Here is a 16419-nt window from a genome sequence, read left to right as displayed (position 1 = left end):
ATAACAAAGTAGTTTATGAATATAGTGCATCTTAATCAGTGTCACCCTTCATTTCACCTCCTTGGTCTTACCCCTTCCCTTGCTTTTCTTAATTTTGTGGTATGTACAATGAATTCTTGACTACATTCTCCACTCCCTCTCCCTTCCCCACCATCCTGCTTTATCCCCTCTTACAAGTACACATTTCCTGGTATTTATTTTATGGGCCTTTGACTTTGTATTTCTAAATAATTACACTATTTGAGCTCTGCATAGAATCTACTGTACTTCGGTTAATTCATTTGTAACTACTTACATACTACCAAGTATGTTTACTTTTTATAGATTCATAGGCGCATCCTAGCTACTGCAAATGAGGAAAACAATGCAACCTTTGTTTCTCTGGTCTGACTTACTTCCCTTTATACGTTTTTCCAAGTCTTTTGATCTCCTTACAAATGGCCCAGTATCAGTCTTTGGGATTTGTGTTCTTGCTTGGCTTTTTCCCTCAAGACTGGTACTTACCCCGCCCCCCCCCCCCCCCCCCCCCACAGCTCCACTAGTAGCATTTTGCTGGTTAGTTGAGATGAGAGTCTCTTGGACTTTTCTGCCCTGGCTATCTTCAAACCTTGATTCTCAGACCTCAGCCTCCTGAGTTGCTAAGGGATATAGACATACATCACCATGCCTGTCTTCCTCAATAATTTTTTAACCTCGTACCTTAAAATAAGTCTTCTTTCTTCTTCACTTTTGTTGTTATTGTTAGCATCACCTAGAACTGTCTATGAAGGTTGTGTTTTGAAGGCAGATTCTGGCTGCCTTGTGGGGGCTTTGTGGTAGCTATGTGGAAATCTTCAGTCTCTACATGCATGGACTGATGACTTCCTCTCCCTGGTGGCTGGTCATCTGTTTGTGAAGGTACATTGTGGGGCCCAACTTCCTGTGAAGAATTGGTCATCACCATACTTGCCCACCCTGGTTAGCCAGGAGTCTTGGAGGTGATACCTAGAATGGCTTGGTTTATGTAGGTGATAATGGCTGGTGTCTGCAGTGACAGGGAGGTGGCCTAGAGGAAGCCCTCAGATATCTTTGGCCTGGTCATTATTTAGCTGGGTTATCAGGCCAAAGCACGTGAACACTGTTGGCAGTTTCCCAAAACAGAGTTGTGGCTCAAAGTGTGGATACTGGTGCCCACTTCCCAGGCTCAATCTCAGCTTGTGACTAATAGTAAGAGCTGCCTGTAGTTACAGTAAGGGGCACGTGCTAGTGACTTAATATCCCAGTGTCTTGGTGTTCCTGTCTGTGAAATGGGGGTATGATTCACACTGACCTTACTGAAATACTGTGAGAACTGAATAATCACCTGCAGTTCCAGTTCTGGAAGCAGACTTTTTTTTTTTAAACACATCTTGTTTAGTCCAGGCACTATAGAAGTGCCATACAGGTCTGAATATATCTCAGGGGCTGGAAAGCGGTCAGAGTTATGCCTCTCTGCCTGGCCAGTTACAAAATCAAGACACAATTCTCGAGTCTCTCAGTAGGACTGTACTTTGTGAGAAGCCTACAAATGCAATTGACTCTCATTAACCAGGGCTCTCTGTGTTCAGAACTCATCATCAGCTTTTTCTCATTTTGATTTAGTAGTTATTTGGGATTTAGGTCCACGTGAAACATTTTTTTCCCACCTTTTTAAACATTAGCATCCGTTGGTTTTACAGAGGATTTTATGTTGACATTTCTATGTATGCATATCATGTACTTTGATCAGACTCTTCTCCCCTTCCGTCATTCCTCCCATCCCCCTCTCCTCTTCCCAAGCCAATCTCAGCAACCTTCACTGTTCCATTCTCATACATGGACACAAAGTACACATCGACCCTAAGTCTTGAAGTCCACCGATCTTACCTCGTGCCTCTCCCTTCTGTGTCTGTTAGAAGGACTTGCTCCCTCCAATGAAATAGGAGCCCAAAACCATGTCCCAAAGGTAAGCCTTCGTGTGCCCCAAATGTTTATAAAAGTCACCCGTTAATGTACTCTTTTTAGGTCTGGATTTAACCAGAAATTAACTTCAAAGAATTAGATTTAAAGTTTAATTTGAATAAAACTTCTGCAGTTCTTAACCAAGGGAAGGATACACCCAAACTGTGAATGATGTGCTCTTGTTTCCATGATTCCTTGCTGCATGGTGATGGTTATAGAATATAGGTGAAAGAATTGCCCTCTGGGGTTGCAGGGGGCACATGCTGTCACCTCTCACTGCTCAACATACACGGAAGTGTCCCACAATTGCACGTTCCTGGATTACCACGCACGACCTTTGAGCCTTGTAGGAAGATAAGAAGTTTGTGTTTTTAATTTCTCCATATGTCATTCTTCAGTGCCAGCTTGCTTTGGAGCCCTTGGGGTCAGGAAGAGCCTCCTATGAACTCGGCATCCCTACGTCCTCCCAGATTATAGAGAACCAAGGGAGGGATGCTTGCTAGTCTTTAGTGGTCTGAGCTGGGTGATGTGTAGGGGTGCAGTATAGAAACTCCAAGTGGAGCCACACGGGTCTGCCTAAGTCTAGCTTGGGCCAGATTTCCCTTCCGTCCCCATCCGCAGTTTTTACTTGTGTTGGAATGTTCTCAGTGACCTGATCTGGGATGTAGAACTTTTGTCATTCATTCATTCTTCAGCATCCCATCCCAGGAAGGTGTCTCTCTATATACCACATCTACCTAGAGTCTCCTCTCTGTCACTCATCAGTGGAAGACCTTTGTACTTATACAGAGACCTGAACCATCCCCATAGGCAGCTCGGGGCAGCTGTACTAGTTGGGGCATCCATCTGCATCCCAAGGTCACTTTCTTGAGGCCAGCAGAGCAAGCCTGGGAGGTACAGTTTTCTTTGTGATAGAGGAATTTCTATGACTGCACTTCACTATTCTAGATGGCTGAATACCAAGGTGACACCTCCTGAGTCAGAAGATAAGCAATCATGTTCCCTTTGGAACCATGTTTGGTGGTATGAAGTTTGTCTTGATTGTTTTTGTAATATGAGGCCTTGCTGTCTACTCATCTTTCATAATCTGATAAATCGTAAACTCTTTGGGATGGAATTTGATCTAAAACAATGTGACCTTTGAAAGCTAAGAGCCAGATTTCATGTTTCCTCTTTCCTTCTTTCCCTGTTCCTTCTCACCCATCTATATTTTCTATTCACTGCTCCTTCCATGCATTTCAGTACTGGTGTTGTGTGTCTGGTACAGAGCCTCGCATTGTTTTTTCCTATGCTCCTTGTATCTTGAGTTGAACAGACCTTTTGCCATTGCATTTGATGCCCTGTACTGTACCTACCTGTACCTCCTCAAACTTTGCCCCCATTCTAGCCAATTTATTCCTATCAGATCTTAATCTACAGGGCACCCAAATTGCAGGTCCAATGGAAGTCATTCAGAAGTTAGCAGGTGCTGGGAGCCGGTGGCTCACACCTGTAATCCTACCTACTCAGGAGGCTGAGATCTGAGGATCGAGGTTCAAAGCCAGTCTGGGCAGAAGTCTGTGAGACTCTGATCTCCAATAAACCACTAGAAAACCAAAAGTGGCGCTGTGGCTCAAGAGGTAGATCGCTTGCGTTGAGCTGAAGAGGGCAGGGACAATGCCCAGGCCCAGGGTTCAAGCCCCATGACCAACCACAAAAAAAAAAAAAAAAAGACATTAGCAGGTGATTTCCCTTTGAAATGTCAATCAGGTTTTCCTTGCTGAAAGATCCACTCTGCTTTCCACTTTGGACACAAGAGGGCAGCATGAGCTTCAGGATTCTGGGAGTAAGAAGGCAAAGCAAAACTGCAGTTTGGTTTTGAGACTCTCTTGGAAATTCCATTTTGCTAGCTTGAATCTTGGTATTTTGATGCACGTTGATAGGAAATTTTTAGAAGCGCTTTCACCATTCACTATGCATGAAACATATTTTATTAAGGATTTTTTTACATGCTGCCTAGAAATACCTAGCATTTCAAAGAAAGGTGCTTGGATTTCTAATTAACACCATCTGCACTAGAAACGGGAACAGCAGCCACAGACATCTTGGCTGGATTTATTTTATTATCTACAGGGTAGCTTCTGGCTGCTGAGGTGACCTGCTTCTGTCTTCTTTTATGTGGAAGTTAAGAAGAACGATGACGAGAGTTCCTCAAATTTTCTTCCCTGTCATCAGAGTCAGCAGTGACCTTTGATTCCACGGAGTCTCTCTGCTTTCCCTCTTCATGTGTTGACTCCAGGAGTCTTGTCTTCTCTTGGCCCGTTACGGTGGCCTTGCATATGATTGACTATATGGACCCTAGTGGATTTCAGATAAATGTTTATTTGCCCTTGTTAATTGTGGAGTCTGTTCATGTCAGTGAATGTGTCTTGTTTATTCCTCAGAGAGGTACGAAGTTAATCTTGGATTCTAGCCAGTATATATGTTAGTTCACACAGTGGATTTTTCTACCTTGCATGTGTCTATGCTCTCTGATGAGTTCCATGCTGCTAAAAAATAAAGGATGATTTATATCATCCTTTTTTCTTTATTGGTTAATTTAGATGAGACCTAAAGCAGTAGGGGGAAAAAAAAAAGAAACAGGCTGACTTCTGTTGATTTTAATAAAAAAAAATTATTCTGATGGAATGTACTCTAGTCAACAAGGGAGGATGTGAATGGGTGACCCTAGAGTTGAAGACAGGCCTTCTCCTCTCTTCCCACTCAAAGATCTAGAGATTCTCTGATGATTATGATCCCCAGCTCCACTGAGTAGGACATTTGGCTGTGTTGATGACTTCCCAAACATGGAATAATCCTGCATTAGTTGTGCATCTGCCAGAGGTGAGGGGGTGGTTGGAAAGAGGGGGAGGGGACTGGTTTCTACTATTATTTTCTTTCTCCAACCTAGAAAGAGTCTCTTCTAGAATCAGTCTCAAGTTGTTAAATTAGTCGTGAAGAAGCAAGCTGAAGGCAATGTGGTGAGCTTTTTGTACTGTTAGAAAGGTTGTCTTGCTACTCTGTTTATGAAATCAATTGTCAACATATTTTGCCTTGCAAGGGGGAAAAAAAAACCCAAACCCAGTCATCTATAGAGAAACAATCTAATTGCAGGATACCTATCTGTCTGTTTATTCAGTTCAAAATGACCACTGGAGTTAGTGTTAAATGCATATTTTAACAAGTATAATATTTCAGCACTGTCAAAATTACCTTGACAATAATAGGCCTGTTAAATTATAGCTCTATAAGTTCGGAGGTAAAATGGCTCTGCCTAGCACACATTAATCTATGCCTGTTCACACAAGTGCTTCTGCTGAGCAGGTAGCATGTTTAAACAAGAAATACTGGTCTTAAAACCTGTGATTTATGGTAGGTGTTGTTTTGACACAGCATCCTTCAGACGATTTACAAGGCAAGGCTTCGTGTTAAAATATCTCACTAGTGTCATCATTCGTCACCGACATAAATATTCAGCAGTGGTGCTGGAAAATTGGTAATATGCCCATTCATGCCAAATGACTCGCTGTGTTTCCTTTCAAGTGAGATCTGTTGTGGATATGGTTAAAAGAAACTATGATTTCTCTTCCTTGAGAGCAGACGAGCTGTAAGAAATTGAGAATAAGAATAACAAATATCCTGACAGCTTTCTTGTGCGCATCTTTGCCTAGGGCTCTTTGAATTCTGGCCTAAAGTCCTAAGGGCTTGCTTTTTTTTTTCTTTCTTCCCCTTTCTTGCTTCTTACGCATTGTAAAGAAAGCATTTATATGTACATTAGTTAGTTTAAGAGGCTTTTTTTCTGCTCAAAGGAAGAAGTTAGTCATCATCAGGAAAGCTTTATTGTAAAACAAAAACACACATTTCCCTTTTCATTTGTCCCTGTTAATAATAACAAATGTGAGCGGCTATAAAGGGAACCACACAAAAGATGGCATCAATCATAATGATTCTCAATAGCGACATAAATATTATTTTTCTGGGTTTGAATGAAGCAGCTAATGGTTTGAAGTAGGTGCGGTGATTAAATCTTGTCGAGTTGTCACATATTAAAAATAATGTTTTTTCCCATAACAATGTTTAAATGTACTTAAACTCTTATCAGGCATGATATTAAGTGATATTTTATGGGAGTGGCTCATTTACTTCTAATAGCATAATAAAAGCTTTTGTTACGCATTAAAATGGTTACATAGTTACAGATATTTGATTGCTGTTGTTAATTTGCCAGTAATCTCTATAAATGCACGTGTGAACACGTGTCTATGGCTGGTAAATATTGCACTATTTTTAGTGTACATTTTATATTCAGAATCTCTCTCCTTATTCTTTACTCACGTTTTTTCTCAATAAGAAATCATATTTGAGAATGCTGGTAGTTTAGTAGCAGAGAAAGAACTGTATTAATAGAATATTCAAAACATAAGATGTGGGAAGCTGGTACCTTGTTCATTGTGATAATCATGAAATATTTTCAGGAAATTACAAGGATTACGTTTTAGTTGTTTTTTTAAATTATTTTTAATAGTATACATGGTATATTAAATAATGCAGACATTTTTATATTTCACCCTGGTCTTCTTTATTTTAAGCATTATTAATTGTACCATAAGGAAATTAGGAAAAAAACATGAATGCTTATAATAGTGAACAGTGACATTTTATTTCACGTGAAGTTTCAAATTTTTCATAGTACTTGTCAAAATGATAGCTACCTTTTAATACAGTTATTTTTGTATTTACTGCCTGCAACTTCTATTAGCTTTGTGGTTCTTGTCCTCCCACAGTGAGTGTGTGTTTAAAACATACCACTTCAGTCTGATATGTGTGGCTACAATGTCAGTGCCCCTAACTTTGCGGTTTCTGTTGGTTTGGTATCTGTGTTGTCTTCTCCTTCAGCTAACTTAGAGCTAGCATGATGTTCAGTGCTTGGGCTCTGGCCTCTGTGTATATGTGATTAATACTAATTTTGTGTAGTCATCTATCTATAAGGGCCCTCTACCGTGAGTTCCACATCACGCTCTTTGTGATGAACAGGAATACAGTGAACCACTGTTATGGCATAGTTCTTGGTGTTTCATTTTCAAGAGAAAATGAAATAATATTTTTGGACCAACTTCAATATGAATACAAATACATATTAATAAGTATATTAGTGAGAGCCTAATTGGTATAAAGCATAGTTTTCTGAAAGTCAGTAGAAGTCACTGGAGATTTGCTGGATGGAAAATGTGTTTTGTTTTTCTGCAAGGTTAAGTGCTTTCCTTCAAGGATTGATGTCACAGCTCTCCAGTGACAATGGGAACAGCTTTATCTTTCCCAATTCAAGTCTTCATAGTTGATTATTTTCTCCCTGATTCCTTATGGTAAAAATCATTATATTGTTGCTCTGAAGAATCCAGAAAGGTAATATTGCAGCATTAAGCCTGTGGTATTTTCCTTAAGGTTACTGTGCTTTAGTGCTGAGTCTTCAAGCCCAGGTTCAGGTACATTAGGGCTGATGAGAAAATACACCTTGGCCTCTTAGAAAGAGGCAAGGGAGGCCTATGCATCTCTCTGCACTACATTTACAATAAAACAATGCAATTTTATAATACTATAAGAAAATTGGAGCTGGATATTTGTGGCTCATGCCTGAAATTATGGCTACTCAGGAGGCTGGAATCTGTTTTTATTTTGTTAATTTTCTTTTAAGTGGTTATACAAAGGAGTTGCCATTTAACACAGTGGTTTATAAATACATCTTGATCAATGTCCCCCCGCCCCGCTCAACATTCTCACCCCATGGCTCCTCTACCCACTCCTCCTCTTACTCTTTTTCATTTTGTACTTATGTACATTGGATTCTCCACTGCATTCTCCTTCTCTTCATTTGTCTACCCCTGTCCCTTTGACCCCACACCACTCCTATGGAGTAACTGCTTCCTGGTGTTTCATTTTGCCGAACTTTAACTTTCTAAAAAGTTACACTGTTTGAGCTCTCGCTTGAATCTACCATATTTCAGATAATGTATTTGTACACATTTGCATAGGCTGAAATCTTATTATCCTAGTTCAAAGCCAGCCCATGCAGGAAAATCCACAAGACTTATCTCCAGTTAGCCACCCAAAGGCCAGAAGTAGAGCTGTGACTCAAGTGGTAGAACACCAGCCTTGAGTAAAAAGGTGAGAAATGTATGATACCCAGGCCCTGAGTTTAAGCCCAGGTGAACTCTTCCCTATGGTTTTTTTTTCCCCAAGAGCACACTGGTGATAGATTATTGCTGGAAATGTTATTTCAGTGTAGATGTCATGGAGAGAAAACTATATGTTGATTCTTGGGAAGCCATGATTCCTGAAGCTAGACTATGTGTGATTCTGGATCCTCCAGTTCTTTGCCAATCAAGGAAATGAAACTACCACATGCCTAACAAATTTGCTTTGGTTTCTGATGAGCTTTGGAGAAGTTTTTCAGCAAGCTATCTATTTGGCACTTCATAGCTTTACTCTATAAACTACAAGACCCTAATAAGTAAGCAAGGAATTAATTTTAAAAGATTAGTAGATGTTTTTCCTGAGGATCAAAAAACAATTCACACTTTCTCATTCGTATCAATTAGAGAGTTTCATTTTGACACGTCCAAAAATGCATACAGTGTTCCTCCATCAATCTCACCCCCCTTTTTCTCCCCAACATCAGGCATTTCCTAATTAATGGGGAATTAAAATGCTAAGTGACTCTTTTGTGGTGCGATCACTAAGCCAATCATTTAATTCTTTTACCCTTGGGTTCCAAATAGGTAGAAAACTCCTTTCTTGTTCACCAAGCATTATTGGGTAGCTCATAATTATATTCTGGGATTCCCAGTGTTGGCATACATGGCCCCTGTCTTCACAGGCATTTGCAAATTTAGCCAGTAATTGGTGGTTTACACTTAACAGTCATAGTTACACAGGAGGCAGAGATCAAGAGGTCTGTGGTTCGAGGCCAGCTCAGGCAAAATATTTGTGACTCCCTCTTTCAACCAGTAGCTGGGCACAGGGGCATGTGCCTGTCATTCTGGCTGTGTGGGAAGCATAGAAAAGTAATTCAAGTCCAGATCCACCTGAGCTAAATAATCAAGCAAGACTCTGTCTTAAATAACAACAACAAAAATGAGCAAAAAAGTCTGGAAACAGGACTCAAGCGATGGAATGCCTGCCTAGCTAGTAGGAAAGCTTCCAGATCATCAAAAAAATAAGAAAGATGTGCACATTTAAGTAAGGAAATTGACCATTTCCAAAAAAAAATAACTGTGGTTCCTTATAGAAAATATCTTTATTAAAATGTAAAAGCTGTAGAATGGAGATCTCAATACACGGAGCACGCAATGCATGCTCTTACAAACATAACCCCATAGTACATATTTTCCTAAACGATTATGTAGTGATTGGTGTTCATTTCACAAAGCTTCTCAAAACTCTTCTGGTATTTCAAGTGTATTGTTTTAAAACTGAAATCATCCTGTGAACTAGGAGTTGAGAGTGTTTTCATTTCTTGTCTTTTCCACTTAGTAAGTGGTGTGTATGTGTATGTGCATGCGCGTGCCTGCCTATACTGGTACACTGAAGGCCTGGGTGTTGTCCCTTAGCTTTTTCACTCAAGGCTAGTGCTTTACCACTTGAGCCACGGCTCAGCTTCTGACTTTTTGGTGGAAATAAGATGCTTATGGATTTGTCCACCTGGGCTGGCTTGGTGCAGGATCCTCATATCTTAGCATCCTGAGTAGCTAGGATTATAGTCATGAGCCACCAGCATCTGCTACAGTATTTCATTATTTAGGCTCACAATTACTAAGCTTACAGCAAACAACATGGTTTCTAACCAGACTCTTGGCTGCATCCAGATGTTTTTCTGAGCCATCAGGGATGTCTGGCTACTTGGGCTCATCTCAGGAGACAAGCAGGGTCCTCTAGGACTGCCCTTGATGAGGCCTGGCTTACACATAGGGCTTTACAGACACTGATTTCTCTCTAATGTTATCATGAAATCAACCATAATCCACTGAGTGTTATGTTCTTGATAACCAGGGTTAATCTTGGAGACATTTCCCCCTCATTTAAGTAAAAGCCCTTTAATAGCTAGAAGAAAGACTTGACAAGCTTCAAAGTACATTTTGAGTGGAAGTTTATTAAAATATTGTGGTTGTATGGAAAGCTATCATAAAATCAAGTTCTCTGTTCTGGAAATACCTTCCTTTCATTTCTCTTTCTCATTTGCATTTTAATAGATTGTATCACATGGGCAAATGTTTCAACCTCATGAACACCTGGAAAGTCTATTTTAGACTCGTTCTGGTGTTTAGAAATCTCTAGCTAGATATTATTCCAAACACAGTCGCGTTCATCAGGAGAGGAAATTCCTGCCCACGGGTCTGCCTTTGGTACAATAGTCTACGGCGGAGCTGGTTGTGCAAAGTCCCATAGAAACCAGAGGATCTGCCCTGAAAACTGTGGTCTGAGGTCCCAGATTTTGAGATTGGTCGAAAGTTACATTGATGATATATGTCTCTGAACTTCCACTTGAAATTCCCACAAGTTCTTCTGATTCAGAGACTTCTTTTGCACTCTACTTGATGGAAGCATGTCATCACAGTATCAGTGTAGAGACGTGTAGAGATGTAGTAAAAATGAAAGTGCACTCCAAATTTTTTTCTGCCCAAAGATAGTTATAAAGATATTATAATTGAAGTTGGTTTCTCTTAAATGAAATTTTTCGCAGTACAGTTCCACATACCGGATCAGTAGCAGTGCTTTAAATCATAGTTAGAATCACGATTTAATTTTTTCTCATTACCTTTAAATACATTAAAATAGGAAAAGAAGAAAAGTGGTTGCTTCCTTATAAGTATTCATTTAAAATAAAAAAAATCTATTAGTGTCAAAATATTCTGTAAAATTTATCTTCTTTGGTGGGAACTATAACTCTCTTCTTCTCTTTTTAGAAAATAAAAGTAGTAATGACATTTTAAAATTATATATCATTCTAATAATCTTTTCTCTGCCCTCCCTTCTACTTAGAGAAAAATGAAAAGGTGGTCAACTATGGTTTAATGAATTCTACCAATGAATTATATTCCATACAGAAGTATTTACTATTGGTTCTAGGTTTTAAAAGTTTAGTCTTGCTGTGGTTCATTAAATGAACACATTTTTCAGAATGATGAAAATTGTAACATCAATCAAGATGCATAAATTGGCATGTTGAGTCAAAATTACTTTGTATAACTTTTGATGGATCATCTCTTATGTGTGTCAGTACTGGGACTTGAACTCAGGGCCTCATGCTCTTGGTTAGCCTTTTCCACTCAGAGCTGGTGCTCTACAACTTGAATCACATACCAGCTGTACAACTTGAGTTACACACCTCCACTTCTGGCTTTTTGCTGGTTAAGAGTTTCATAAACTTTTCTTCCTGGGCTGGCTTTGAATTGCCATCCTTAGGTCTCAGCCTCCTGAATAGCTAGGATTACAGGCATGAGCCACCAGTACTTGGCTGGAGATAATTTTTTAAAAAAGAAAACTGTGGTACCAATAAATTGTTTTCCCTTGGGGTGGAAGGAAAGTAAGAGAAAAGAACTGTATTTATTCTGGGCACTGTGGCTCATGCCTGTAATCATAGCTACAAAGGAGGCTGAGAACTGAGGATCATGGTTCAAAGCCAACCCCGGACAGCAAAGTCTGGGAGACTCTTATCTCCAATTAACCATCAGAAAACCAGAAGTGGCGCTTTGGCTCAAGTGGTAGAGTGCTCACCTTGAGCTGAAGAGCTCAGGGACAGCGCCCAGGTCCATTGTTCAAGACCCACTACTGAAACCCACCCCTCCCCCCCCAAAAAAAGAGAAATGTATTTATTACCTTACTTATGTGACTGTAACCCTTTTATACATCACCTTGACAATAAAAAAAGATTAAATTGTTTTTGACATAGAGAGCCAGATAATTAAAAGGGAACACCTGCATAACCAGATACTAGCTGTTGTTACTGCACAGTTAGATAAACTGCTGTTTGTTCAAGAATTGTCAGGTCTTCAAACTAAGAAAGTAGATTTAGCTCCTACACTAGAGAATTAAAAACTCAGTAGAAGTGTTGGTTCACCTGATGCCACATGGTGTAACTACTCCTCTAATATTCTAGAAGTTGTAGGAATTTAAAGCTTAATTGACTATTGGCTTTCAAATAGTATATTTTTCTGTTAGGTTTTCTCTATCAAAATAGCTAAGTAAATAGAGCTAGGTATGAAATTTTATATTACAAAATGAAGTACTTATTTTTTGATAAACATTGGCATTGTTTCCTAATACAGCTTATTTTCTCTCCCTTTAATTCTTGTGTTGTTTTATTTTTGTAACTGGTGTAAAAATTTTTCTTATTAGCATATCTTAATTGCATAAAGGGTTTCATTGTGATATTTGCATACGTGCATATAATGTAGATCAAATTCATCCTCTGCATTACTCCTTATTTCTCCATCCAGTTTTTATAGGTTTTATTCTTCCATTTCATATTGATGTGTGTTTTATTATTCTATTTCATCTTAGTATATGATTTGATGTAGGTGAGAGAGAACCTTATCATTTAAGATCCTTGGAATTGAAGCAGTCATCTTGAGCAGCCTCTGTGTGGTGTGTGTGTGTGTGTGTGTGTGTGTGTGTGTGTGTGTATGTACGTGTGTGTGTGTGTGTGTGCACGCATGTGTGTGTGTATGTATGTGTGTGGGGGACTTAGATTTTTACACCACAGTGGGTTTTGTATTATTGCTTTCAGTTAAGGAAGTGTGAAATTTAAAGCTTAAAAATGAACCAGCAAATTAGATGGCCTTAGATTTCCCTCTTCAATAGATGGAATGATTTTCCTTAATTTCCTTATAGTGGTTTTTGAACCACTATGTGGTTTGAAATCCATACTGTCCTGTGGTAAAGAGCATGACTTTGGAATCAGCCTGCCTGCCTGTGAATTCCAGACTTTCCTAACAGGCTTCATGGCCTGGCTGAATCCCTTTCAGCTTTTATCTGTGTTACAGCAAAAGTAATAGTACTGATCTTTGTACACGAGACTTAAGATACCTATCTATCTGTCTGTCTGTCTATCTATCTATCTATCTATCTATCTATCTATCTATCTATCTATCTATCTATCTATCTATCTATCTATCTATCTATCTATCCCTGTCTATTTGTTTATCTGTTTATCTGTCTGTCTATCTATCTATCTATCTAGTCTATATTAAAACAGTGAGTGCCTGGTATATCATTTATCAGACATGATGAAATTTGTTTTTGTTTACTAATCTACAGCTTCCAAATGCATATGCTAGCTTTGATAAATAGTAGAGGGATTGGGAAGGGTTATGTATATTTGCCTAGCTGCCAAGAAAGACTGATAAATGACCAAGATGGACATGCCTCAGGACAAAAATCAACACTATGCGTTTTGTTGTTGTTGTTTTTGGCTTGTTTGGTGTTCGTTTTTGTTTTCAGTGGGGCTTCACTTCATTCCAAAGTTCATTTTAAATTTAATTTTCTTTTACAATGAAAACTCAATTTTGCATGTAAGTGCTGAACATCTGGTTTACTTTTTGTTTGAAAATGATACGGCTGAAGTTCAGGACAGAAGTCTATTGTGTAATTAAGGAAAGACAGTTTGAAATTTTATAAATTAAGTTCCATTTAAATGGAACATTGGATTTATTCCAGGGAAATGGATATACTTCCTAGTAGGTGAAACTTGCTATTTTTTAAAAAAATGTGACACCAGGTCAAAATGTAGAACTTCCACGTACTCACCTTTTTCAAAAAGCGTGAAAAATGACAAATTTCACAAGTGAAAGTTAAAGTTGACTTGAGGCAGTTTTAGATTGTTGAGCCTTCAAATTTTATTCATGGGATGTTTTTAGAGACATTCTATGGCTTGTTCACTCCAGTTAATTCTGGGCAATCCTTCTGCATTTCTATCTGATGGACATTCCGATACTTCAAAACTTTCTCTTGCTTAAAATACAGTCAAAGCAGTCTGGGAAGAAAATGAGATTTCTGGTTGATTATAGTTTTAAAACACTTAAAGGCACAATAAATCAAACAGGATAAATATAATTCTTCCATGTCTGTTGCCCATTAGTGTTAATAAGCCAACAATTGAAATGCCATAAATTACTTGCTGGTTATAATAGCCTTGAGATATGTCAAGATACCTAGTTTTGGGTGGAGATACATAACTAAAGACACAGGGCTTGCTGCTTAGCCATGTGTTCAGGAATAGCTGGGCATCTGTAGGAAAAGGGAGCCCTAAATAGTCCCCAGACTTGGGGCTCTACCTCAGTCTGGTGAGAAAGGCCCTCCACACTACAGTTTAGTGATTCTACCATTCTGCAGGAAGCCCTTGGGCTGTGTACAAAAAAATGACAGAGGTTCTTTATAATCTTAATTTCTCAAACCCTCTGGCAGTTTGAGGATCTATCCTTTGTGAGAGTTTGTGTCCATTGAAAGTATTAATCAGAAGTATTACCAATTTGGGCATTTCATTGTGTTTTCTCCTTTTATAGCCACATGACTGACTGACTTCAGCAATTTAAACTCATCTCCTTCCTTCCACTTTCACTGTCTTATTTCGTCTGCACTACCAGCACAGTGACAGAGTCTCTACCTGTGTGTTTGCTCAGGACATCTATGCTCTTTGCCCTTTTGTCCAGCCTCTTACTGTTATTCTCATGGTTTAAAGGAGGCTGAGTCTGTAATTGAAAATAATAAGATTGCTACAAGTTATTAGAGTGCAGACTACCACCCAACATTTATTAAATTTATTATTCAATTTATTATTTAATAAATATAATATTTATTATTTATTATTAAATTATTATTAAATATATCCATATGTCAGTGTGCTGACAGCTTTGCCTGAGATAACCAAATGGTGTTTTCAGTGACCATTTAGATTTACTCATTCTGTTTTTCTCTTCTTTCCTCCTCTTCCTTCTCCTCCACCTCTGCCTCTTCTTTTCTTCTTTCTTCCTCCTTCCTTTTTCTTCTGTCTCTTCTTCCTTCTTTCTCTCCCTCCCTCCCTTCTTCCCTTCCCCCCCTCCCCCTTTAGGCTTAGTATATAATATTTCGTGTTAATCAGAAATGCGTTTAAAAATTTAGGAAATTGCAAGCCATGCTGTGGATGGAGTGGATGAGTTTCAGAATGCAAATGTGTGTTTGTTAACATACAAATTTCTGACTTGAGTTACAAATTTAAAATGGTTTCAATTTCTCTGGTTATTATCTCCCTCATTCTGCTTATTCAGGTTTTCCATGTCTTTTTTTTTTTTTTTTTTTTATCATTGGTAACTGAGTTCTGAATTTGGCCTGGCCTAGAGGATATAAGGCTGAAACCAGAGGTATGTTTTTTTCCTGTACCTACATGCTTATGATAAAGCTTAATTTATCAATTAGGCTCAATAAGAGATAATTAATAAAAGAGAATAATGAAAAGTAGGCTATAATGAAAGGGATTAAAAACTTTTGTGATTCAGAGTAATTGAGGAGAAGGATAACCTTAGCTGTTGCATGTGTACTGGCTTGTCCTCTACAGAGGTCAGACATTACTTGCAAATTTGTGGGAAAATAGTGCTTAAAAACATCTTCCTCCGTCTCCCTAAGGCTTTGTATTTTATAGTAAGATACTTTGATTTTTTTTCTTACAGTTTATCACAAACTGTGTAAGGATGGGATCTAATTTCGATTTTAGATCTCTTTTGCTTTTTGTTGGAAAATTGAGCTGTGAGACTTATTTATATAATAATTTCTTTGCTTCCTGGAAAACCAGATTTTTGTTTCCCTTTATGTGTTGATGGTCTTCATAAAAACTAACACATGAGGACGCAATATGCGTGCCATTTGTAGGTGACTGGCCAGCTTATCTTTTGTGGGCAAGGGGGCGGGGGTCAGTGAGGAATAATTGTGGTGGACCCGGGTTGTCCAGCTATTTCCATCTTCAGCCTCACTTCCAAAATTCTTTTCAAATATAGCCTAAAATAGATGAATATATTAAATCATCCTCTACTATGTATAATCCGCAATGTGATCAGAGAGATTATGCATGGAGCTTTTTATAAATATAATAAGTATAAATGGATAGAATACATTTTCATACTTACTTTTCATCTTCTGGTTTTCTGATTTATATTGCACCTCAGATGATGCTAAAATACCTTGACTTTCTAAACCTTTTTGTTTTCTTTTCTGAATTCTTGGACACATGATAGAAAAACACACAAACCAAGTAAATGACCCATGGCCCATACCTGTAATCCTAGCTACTCATGAGGCTGAGATTTGAGGATCCTCATTCAAAGCCAGTCCAGTCAAGAAAGTCTCTGTGAGGCTCATTTCTCCAGTTAACCACCAAAATGCTACAAGTGGAGCTGTGGCTCAAGCAGTAGAGCACCA

The 16419-nt window shown here is 38.6% G+C and overlaps 1 protein-coding gene across 1 annotated transcript in view; it reads left to right on the top strand.

Moving 5' to 3' along the window:
* The window catches only part of Abcc4 (ATP binding cassette subfamily C member 4), a 216677-nt gene that overhangs the window by 102258 nt on the left and 98000 nt on the right, over positions 1–16419 (top strand). The gene's annotated exons all lie outside the window — the stretch shown is intronic.

The sequence above is a fragment of the Dipodomys spectabilis genome, unplaced genomic scaffold (genome assembly GCF_019054845.1).
Source record: "Dipodomys spectabilis isolate Male_0828 unplaced genomic scaffold, ASM1905484v1 ptg000075l, whole genome shotgun sequence".
Lineage (NCBI taxonomy): Eukaryota > Metazoa > Chordata > Mammalia > Rodentia > Heteromyidae > Dipodomys > Dipodomys spectabilis.
Note: the sequence above shows the minus strand (reverse complement) of the source record. Positions and strands in the feature narration are given on the sequence as shown.